Source organism: Convolutriloba macropyga, chromosome 4 (genome assembly GCF_964194025.1).
Source record: "Convolutriloba macropyga chromosome 4, txConMacr16.3, whole genome shotgun sequence".
In the NCBI taxonomy this organism is placed as follows: Eukaryota; Metazoa; Xenacoelomorpha; order Acoela; family Convolutidae; genus Convolutriloba; species Convolutriloba macropyga.
In genome coordinates this window covers 80,585,598-80,595,330 of record NC_134471.1, presented here as the reverse complement: position 1 = coordinate 80,595,330, position 9,733 = coordinate 80,585,598, and the positions used below count along the sequence as shown (strand labels likewise).

General features: G+C 38.6%; 1 long non-coding RNA gene across 4 annotated transcripts in view; it reads right to left on the bottom strand.

Moving 5' to 3' along the window:
* Positions 1-1,207: 1,207 nt before the first annotated feature.
* LOC142338701 (uncharacterized) overlaps positions 1,208-9,733 on the bottom strand; it is a 54,022-nt gene continuing 45,496 nt past the window's right edge. For all 4 annotated transcript variants that reach the window (XR_012759000.1, XR_012758999.1, XR_012759002.1 and 1 more), the window contains exon 3: positions 1,208-2,559. This is a non-coding gene — a long non-coding RNA (uncharacterized LOC142338701). The remainder of the gene's footprint in view (positions 2,560-9,733) is intronic.

Below are 9,733 nucleotides of genomic sequence, written 5' to 3'. Positions count from 1 at the left end.
AATTTTTCCTGTTAGTTTTCTGTAAGATTGCCTATTTGTTCTATTTATTTCTTGAAGAAAATTTCTTCTTTTTTGGTAATGTTCTTTAATGTGGCCCGCTTATCCTGGTACTTTCCGGGAAAAACATTCCATTAACCTCAAATGCCCAGTAATATTTTATCTTGATAATTTCCTGTGAAAATATCTGGCTGTGCTTGTAATTTGGCGAAACAAAGCCCGACTCATCTGATTTTTATTCAAAAAAATTTCTGCAAGTCCCGGTACCGACAACGAGAAATTCACCCTAAGTTTACCAATAAATATCATTATCCTCAAAATTCCTAGTAATTGTTCCATCCTGAAAATAGAGAACGAATGAACGAATTCGCAATGAGTTTGACATAACTTCAAAAAACAATTTTAGCATTTTTGTTGAATGTTTCTTAATGAGCCGGCCGTATTTCCAAATAAAATGTTATGATCCTCTGGGTCGAGGAGCTGTTCAATGTTACCCCCAATATTTCGGTAGCATAACCTATCAATAACGATTTTGAAAAAATGAGAAATGTTTTGCTTTTAGTCAACCAAAAAGTAGCTGCGTAAAATTTATGCCCAGAACGCATAAGTTTCATTTTATTCAGAGTTTTGTGTTTTTCATCATTTTTGGTTTAAAAACAGTAATTGAAACTATCTTGGTCAAAGTAATAAAACAACCTGTGTTACCTACAAGATCGTGCCTTTAACAATTTCCGCAAAATTGACCACGATGAAAAGGGAAATAAACACACGTGATAGTAACAACGATTTGATTCGGTAGCTAAGCCATGATTTAATAAAAGTAATAGTTATTCAATTTCTCAAACCGACTACTGGGCTTTCACCACAACCTGGTTTAAGACAACTTTAGCTGTGGGATATGATTAGTTTATCGATAAGTGAAAGATAATTTCAAGTATTGAAAATTCATCAAATGATTGTCTGAAAAATGGTCGTATTTAAAAAAAATTTTCTTCGATATTTCCTCAAAAATGTGAGGTCACAGAACTTCCAATTATGACAAAGTTTTGCTCATAGAACTAACCTTTATCACAAAGTAGTAGTTTTTTTCAATACTATGTAAACTTTCTAACTTATGATGTCAATGTTCATTGGAATGAAATCTGTAAGACGAGAACTTTTTGTCGACCTGGTTCATAAATTGTAGTTTGTAAGTGAAGCTTTGAAAAGATTGAAACAGGTAAAAGTTATAATTGCAATCTGATATTAGATACAAACATTGAATCAAAACTGTACAAAGCACAAAATATTAATTTATAAAATTTTATTCGATAACGTTATTCGTGCACTAAAATTGACGTTTCAAAATCTCTTGACGCGCTTACAGTTAGATTTGACTGCTACATTCAAGGGACAGCACAAAAAACGCCAAAATATTAGAGGAAAAAGGAACAAATTGAACAATAAAACGTAATTTGAGCGTTTTTATCTCATACGGACTACTAAAACTAGTAAATTTTTGTACATCAGTTCATCCTAAAATTTAAATATTTAATTAAAAAAAGTTTTATTGCTCTAGCTTGGGACCATTTCACTGCCTTCATTTTTGTTTCATAGTCAAACACACCGCAGGGGGGAAATAAGGGCGGTTCAAATTCGCTTACTAATTTGAAGTTATCCATCACCAACAAGAAGTTATACAGAGTTCGAAACTTAACGCACTTCAAAATTTGTCCAAAAGACTGCATCGTTTTTGCATTTTGCAAACCAATCTTCATCAGTTAGGTCAATAAGGATAATTTTCCGCGAATCAGTTTCAAAACTAATCACTTGCAGTTCGGGTTGCGTTTGTAAAAAGTTCGAGAGCTGTCTCAGTATGTGTTCGTAATCTTCAAATTCGACGCTTTCTTTGAAATGTAGTTCTAGGCGATTCAAGTTGCTTGAAACACGTGTGGTTGCGCTGAGTTGGAACCTTGTTTTGGAGGCGACATGAACGTTCAACTTCGTCACCCGAGAATTTTGCTCAAAATTTGACAAAAGGTCGCAAGATGTTGTTAGTTCCTCACAGCTGTTTGGTAGACAAAAATTGGGATTATTTGAAGGTAAATTTTCGGTTTTGTCGCGAAAATATCGTAGAGATTTGAGGTTCGGAAAAGTTCTGCTCCAACAATTTGGTGTTAAATTATCCAAACTTGGTTGATATTGAAATGTGACCTTTTCTAGTTGAGGTAACTCGATAGCAGAATTTAGCATGACGCCTCCAACTTTGAGATTGGCAAGATTTGAGAACGTTTTTAGCAAATGTATATTTGAAATTTCGGTAATTACGCGCAATTCAAAAACCCAGGGTGATATAATTTCAGGTAAATCTAAATTGTCGACGTAGTTTTCACCACATATAGCTTTCAAAACGCACACAAATTTGATAAACTCCTGGATAAAAGAATTGAGGGAAAATAATTTCAAGTCAAAGCAGCGAAAAAGAGAAAACGTTTCCGAGAAATGTAAGTCAAGTTCGAATCTGCATTCGATTTGTTGTAAAAGTTCAAACCACGAAAAGTTGTCGTTGGTGGTGATTAGCTGCTGGAAAAATTGTTTCCTTTTAAAAAAACATTGTGATCCTTTTTGTGAACAAACTACTTCTGATGAGAATTCCGTTTCTTTTAAAAACAATAACAATAATAAAAATAATAATAATAATAATAATAATAATAATAATACTAATAATAATAATAATAATAATAAAAATCATCATAATAACAACAACAACAACAACAACAACAACAATAATAAAGATAATAATAATTATAATAATACTAATAATAATAATAATAACAAAAATAATAATAATAATAATAATAATAAAAATAATAATAATAATAATAATAATGATAATAATAATAATAATAATAACAATAATAATATTAATAATAATAATAATAATAATAATAATATTAATAATAACAATAATAATAATAATAATAATAATAAAATAATAAAAATAATAATAATAATAGAAATGATAATAATAATAACAATAATAATAGTAAAAACAATAATATTAATAATAATAATAATAATAATAATAATAATATTAATAATAACAAAAATAATAATAATTGTGGTACCCATATCACACCCCATCATTTATCGGTGCAGTGAATTAATACTACTTAAATCGCAGTACATATTTAGTATCATTGTTACCCATACTCTCAATCGTCCGACGATTGACTATTACTTCAGTGACAGGTAGTTCGTGACCTTGGTCACAACTAATACACTAACTGCGAATTGGCTTAGCGCAGTTCTGCCTTAACGTTTGAATTGAATAGTTGTCACTGACTCTCTTTCATTTAACGACTTTCTTGAATATAGCTATAGGCTTTATCGATACGTCCATCATCATTATCATCGTACTAACGCTAGGCCCCTTAGTAGTACGACATGGCGCAGTCAGATTCAAAAGGACGTACAGCACTCGGTCTTAAACCATTTTGGGATAAACCCAGCAGCAACCCGCCCATTCCATGGGAGAAGTGGGGAAGCCAATTGAAAATGGCTCTAGTCGCGAAGACAAACATCGAACTGGACGAACTACTCCACGAGAGACCGACAACAGTCATCTACCCCCCGAACCGGTTGAGGAACAACCAGTCCACAACCCTACGCAAACGATGGAAAGAGAGAGACAAACACGATACAACCAGGCGATAGCCAAATGGAAAAATGAGTGTAATCAAATAGACAGAATAGGCGTACTATGCGGCGATAAGCCATGGGACACGGCAGACAGGAAAGCCAAATCACTTATTTACCTAAGCCTAGGCATTGAAGGACGAAAAATGCATGCCAGGAAGTTCCCCCACACAAATGTAGAAAACAAAACAACACAAGAAATCTGGGAGGAACTCGAACTAACATTCATACGCCCGAGAAACGTAATATTCGACCGTTACCTACTATTAACCCGAAAGCAACAACGCGGACAGACAATGGAACAGTTCCACTCAGCCCTAAGATCTTTAGCAGAGCATTGTCAGCTAGCCCACCTGGAGGACGAATTATTACGCGACACATTCACAGCGAACATGATCGACCACGAAATACAAAAAGAACTGTTAAAAACGACACTCACCCCAGAAAAGGCCCTCGATTTAGCAGTTAGCATAGAGTTAGGATTCAGAAGCCAACTAGCCATACACTCAAAACAACTAGCCGACCCTCACCAAAACGCTTTTGTCGGACGCGAGGAAACGATCTCAGAAAAATCAAGCGCAAAGTTTCGCGGTTCCAATAGAACGACAACGCCCCGAGGACCATACAGAGGGAACAACAGGCCAACATTCAACAACAGCAGAAATACACCCCACAACTGTAGAAACTGCGGACAAACATGGGACATCAATCACAAAACAAAATGCCAGGCAATAGGACAAACGTGCCGCAGATGCAACAAACCAAACCACTTCGCAAAAGTATGCAGATCAAATCTGAACAGGCCACCAACACAACGCTCCGTAAACGAAGTCGACAATCAGAGCATGGAACAATCGTCCGAAGGAATTAACATGATATCCCTACAGGCAGAAATCCACTCAACGTACGGGAATTCAGACGGCGATTACTCCGTAAACATGATGGACACCTCAAACGACCCAACCACTCCGTCAAAACTCCACGTACAATACGGACACAGCAAGTTTTGGGTAATGGTAGATTCAGGAAGTTCGACCAGTTTAGTTACAGAACAGATGGCGAAGGACATCGAAGCAAGAGACAGCAACAACTGGTGGAGCCGAACGACAAATCCAGTCCAACTGAAAAGCTACACCAACAGCCCCATCAAAAATCTGGGCACTCTCTACTGTGACATCGAATGTAATGGGTGGCAAGCAGGACGAGCAGATATCATCGTGGTCCCCAACAAACATAGAGCCATCGTGGGGAGAGATCTATTCCAACCCCTAGGAATACACCTCAAACAAAAAGACTTCCCAAATGCACAAGGTAAGAACCTAGATTCAATAGAAATAACGTCAACATGCCCCATTAAACGAGAGGTAGCAACAAAATATAAAAATTTAACAACCAGACTGGGGCGGTCAAAAAATCATAAGGTAAAATCCAAATGCAAAAGCAACTTCACCCCGGTCCATCAAAGGGGAAGACGCGTACCCCTACACCTAGAAAAACAAGTCGAAGAAGAACTCAGAAGATTACAGAACATCGGACATATCACAAAATTAGAAAACTGCAGCGACGAATTCTACATATCACCGATAGTCATTACAGTCAAAAAAGACAAATCAATAAAACTAGCGATGGACTCAAAAAACGATTAACAAAGCAATCCATAAAAACAAATATCAAATGCACAACATTGAGTGCCTCATGGATAACATCGCCCAATCAATAACACAATCGTCCAACGAAGGACAAATACTATTTTCAACAATAGACCTACGTTACGCATATAGCCAACTACCACTAGATGAAGATACAGCTAACCAATGCAATTTCAACATAATAGGCGGTCAAGCCACAGGAACATACAGATTCAATACTGGTTTCTACGGACTCACAGATATGCCTGCAGAATTCCAAAAGGCGATAGACAAAACATTATTTAACTTGAAAAACACATTTAGCTTCCTAGACGACATCATCATCGTTACAGGCGGAGGTTTAGAGAACCACAGGAAATACCTATTTAACTGCCTCGACAGACTGAACAAGAAAAACTTTGCAATAAATTTAGACAAATGTCACTTTGCCAAAAGCAAAATAACAATGGTTGGGACACGAGATAACAGAAAAAGGAATAAAACCCGTCATTTCCAAGACACAGGCAATAATAAACCTAAAGCCACCAACAACTCACAAACAACTTAAATCATTTGTTGGCAGCGTACACCATCTCACTAAATTCATACCCAACCTAGCAACACTATGCCGAGGCTTCAGAGACCTACTACAGAGAGATAAAAAATACGTATGGACGGAAAACCACCAATCAGATTTCGAAACAATAAAAAACAACATCAAAAACTTAACAGAAAACAATCACTATGACGTCAAACGAAATACAAGAGTCAAAACTGATGCCTCACGATCAGGTCTAGGAGCAGTACTAGAGCAAGAAACATGCAACGGATGGGAGACAATATTTTACGCATCACGGTTCCTAAACAAAGCAGAAGAAAACTACAGTATCAACAAGCTAGAATTACTAGGTGTCGTATGGGCACTACAACACTTCAAACACTATTTACAGGGACACCACTTCTTAGTACAAACCGACCACCGAGCACTATTATCTATACTTAAAGAACGAACTAGTAAAATACATCAGAGCCGCGTAACACGATGGTACGATAGACTAATACCATTCAACTTTAACATCGAACACATACCGGGCACAAAAATGGGACTAGCTGATTACATGTCACGAAACCCATCAGAACCCGCAAAACCACCGAACGAATACGACGAAAATTTCATAATAGCAACAATAGATATTATACGCGAAACGTTAAACATACTGAGAAAAAGGGGTAGACCCAGAAAACTACAAATTCAACTAGCAATGAACAACCAAACGGAAACGTCCAACGATTCCACAATAAACAAAAATAATAGAACGAAAACGCCCAACGACTCCAAATTAAATAAAAACAACAACACGGAATCACCCAACGATTCCACGCACACTAACACAAACAATAAACACACACGACAAACAGGCAGGCCAAGAAAAGCCATAAAGGAATTACAGAACAACCACAAAAAATCACAAAACACAAGTCAAAAACACGTCACAAAGACAATTAAACCGTATACGGTAAGTAATTACAACTTGCGCAGTGCACAAAACTTAAATAACACGGATTTCAACACAGCAAATCATGACGTCAGAACAAACCAACAATTCGCTCACAACACAATAGCACAAGCGCATTTGCCATTTATCTCGCCTAACACACAGCAGCCCCCTCTAAATACACTCAAAAACTCTGTTCAACAAATGGACAACCCCGCCAACGAACAAACAAATCAAACTACGGGATCACCCTCTCCTAAAAAGACCTTCTCAATGACCAGTTTCCTAAGCCCACCCCGTAAACAATCAACAATAGGCACAGCATCAGTAATAGAGGAACAGCTACCAAAACCCCCCGACGACATCTTCAACACCAAACTTATAGCCGCCATGACCAACCGCGATACCGTACTTCGTGAAGTACGCGACTGCATCCAATCTGGGGACGAACAACGATGCAAGAAACTCAGCAAACAAATCCACGCCAAGTGGAGGAGTCTAAGCGTACACAACGGCTGCGTACTATTAGACAACAAACTCGCTATCCCCAACAGCCTCAAAGAATCGGTCATAGATTTTTTACACTCCACACATCCGGGAGCTTGGGGCATGACCGAGTCAGGACAACGCATATGGTGGCCCTTCATTAACCGAGATTTGATAAACAAATCCAAAACATGTCGACCTTGTACAGAATTCGGTAAGAATTTAAAAAGCATAAATCCCAAAAACCACTGGGCACCTTTACCACAATGCTCAGAACCAAACGAAGAAATTCAATTAGACTTCGGGGGACCAATATTTGACGGACAGGCGAGAGAAGTGTATTTCCTCGCATGCATAGACCGCTTCTCAAAATTCCCCACTCTGAAACTAGTAACACATGCAAACGGCCCAAACATAGAAAAATTCTTAAACAAATACATTGCACAACACGGTGTACCAGGCAACATTAGACTCGACCAAGCCCGCTGCTTAAAGGGTAATAAAGTAAAACTCCTTTGCGCAAAACACAACATAAACCTAATTTACGCACCGACCAACGATCATCGCCCCATCGGTCTGGTAGAACGCCTTATACAAACCGTCAAACGACGACTAGGATGTATTAAGCTTGACCCCAACCAACGACCATTCAATATTAAAAACGCCCTAAGAGACATATCTTTCGAACTACGAATTTGTAGGAAGAAATACTCTAAACTATCACCCTTCGAAGCTTACTACGGTAGAAAACCAAATACAACCCTATTGAACATAACAACAAAACCAAACAAAAATAATCTAAGTTGGTCAAACACATTTAAATATTTAGACGACAACATCATAGGCGACGAGGAGCTGATATCAGAGGAAAGATGGTACGACGAAGATCTAGACAGCGAGGCAGAAGTACAAGAGGCCAAGAGGCAGAAACTCGAAGACGCTAAGTGCGACAACAGTGAGATACCACGAATCTTCACGCTACCATCTACCAGCATCCAACAACCACTCGCCCGACAAAGTCCACGCCTCCAACTCGCCCGTCGAACACTAGCTGCCCAGAGAAACAAAAAACAACTACAAGGCATATATGAAGCCATACCGGAAGGAGCCGCCCTAGTAAAGACGACCGACACAACTCTCACCATAAAAGTACCAGGACAACAGGACACTGTACTCAACAAATCAGACGTCGCAAGATTCGGGACAGCAGACCAACGAAAGATACCCCTCACAAAAGATACTGGGACAACGCAACATCAGAAAGAGAGACACTCAAGCTACTAAAGCGGACAGACATATCAAGTCAAACCTATCAAAAGTCAATAGAATCAAGATCTCGAAAAAGAAGTCATACACTCCATCACCACAAAAAAGCTCCCCCAAGAAACGAAAAGATTCAACAGCCTCCTCACAAGACTCCAACCAGGAGGACAACATGTACCAAGAAACGGACGACAGCCAAGACATGTACACGGCCAAAAACATAGGTCAACCTCCATCACCCTCGGACCCCAACGTCAACATCGTTGCTGATCAACAAACACACGACTCTAAATCAGGCAAGGACAAGACCCGCAAAAGCACTAGACCAAAGAGAGAAACAAAACGCTACGGAGACACTACAAATCTCGACTTCCTTGATTCGTCCGACGAGGAGCAGCCACCGCATAGGAGGCACGCGGCAAGCGTCGCATCAGACTCACCGCCGAAAACAACAATGGGGGACCCGCCAACATCACCAGCCAATAGCACAATTCCAGTAACCTCAACCAGCCGCAACAACATAACAACCGGACCAACCCTCCAGGACGAAATCGCAGGACAAAATAAACATGGTGTACACCGGCGATAACGAGGCCCAACAAAGTAGTGATGACAACGAACGTCACCTCCAACCCCACGAGCTCTAATTCATTATGAGCATACAAGGAAGTACATCTCAGAAAACTCAAAACAAACTTTGCTTTCACAAAAACTTTAGTAGAAACTTGATGATCTATATATATTATACTTCCATTTATTCAATTCCATTGTTAACATATGTACCCTAGTTAACCAACCTTTCTGTTAACCTTTCAAAATTCTCTCTACAGGGGGAAATGTGGTAGCCAAATCACACCCCATCATTTATCGGTGCAGTGAATTAATACTACTTAAATCGCAGTACATTTTTAGTATCATTGTTACCCATACTCTCAATCGTCCGACGATTGACTATTACTTCAGTGACAGGTAGTTCGTGACCTTGGTCACAACTAATACACTAACTGCGAATTGGCTTAGCGCAGTTCTGCCTTAACGTTTGAATTGAATAGTTGTCACTGACTCTCTTTCATTTAACGACTTTCTTGAATATAGCTATAGGCTTTATCGATACGTCCATCATCATTATCATCGTACTAACGCTAGGCCCCTTAGTAGTACGACAATAATAATAAAAAAACTATA